The following is a 304-nucleotide window of genomic DNA, read 5'->3' on the forward strand; positions in this document are numbered from 1 at the left end:
CTGCTGCTGCTCAACAGCTTCACAGCTTTAAGGCTTTTAAGATTAGAAAGTGGGGTTTTGGCTTTGGGGCAGGGGTCTGGCCCCGCTGCTGCTGGTTTCTCCTCGCTCAGGCTGTAATGAGGAGTTGGACCTTCCCTCACTCCTTAAACCCCGCAGTGATGGGGCCAAGCAGGGCCCGGGACATCCCTGCACCAATATCCCCAGCTCTTCCCCCAGCACTGCTTTGGGATTCAGGCTTCCTGCAGAAAAGCCCCTGCCCAAGCTCACCCTGGCCACTGCCATCACATACATATATATATATATT

The sequence above is a fragment of the Nestor notabilis genome, unplaced genomic scaffold (assembly GCF_000696875.1).
Source record: "Nestor notabilis isolate BGI_N333 unplaced genomic scaffold, ASM69687v1 scaffold5502, whole genome shotgun sequence".
NCBI lineage: Eukaryota > Metazoa > Chordata > Aves > Psittaciformes > Psittacidae > Nestor > Nestor notabilis.